This window comes from Propithecus coquereli, unplaced genomic scaffold (assembly GCF_000956105.1).
Source record: "Propithecus coquereli isolate 6110/MARCELLA unplaced genomic scaffold, Pcoq_1.0 Scaffold943, whole genome shotgun sequence".
NCBI classification, from domain to species: domain Eukaryota; kingdom Metazoa; phylum Chordata; class Mammalia; order Primates; family Indriidae; genus Propithecus; species Propithecus coquereli.
This window is the reverse complement of record NW_012155763.1, coordinates 48,876-49,272: the sequence shown is the minus strand read 5'-3', so window position 1 is coordinate 49,272 and position 397 is coordinate 48,876.

The window sequence follows — 397 nt, the reverse complement described above, 5'->3', positions numbered from 1 at the left end:
TAGACAGAGTACTAAAGGAACATCCTGCTACACTACTTTGAATACCTTTATATTTACATATATAAAACACTTGTCTTAGTCCAACTGGGCTGCTTTAACAAAATACCATAAACTAGATGACATAAAAAAAAAAAGAAAATTTATTGCTCACACTTCTTGGGGCTGGGACATCCAAGATCAAGACTCCAGAAGATTAGGTGCCTGGTGAGGGCCTACCTCCTGGTCACACAAGAGTTCCTTCTGTGTCTTCCCGGGGGGAGGGAAGAACGAGCTCCCTAAGGCCTATTGCATAAGGGCACCACTCTCATTCATGAGGGCTCTTCCCTCATCATGCACCGAAAGGCCCCACCTCCTAATACCAGCACCTTGGGATTAGGATTTCCACATATGAATTTGT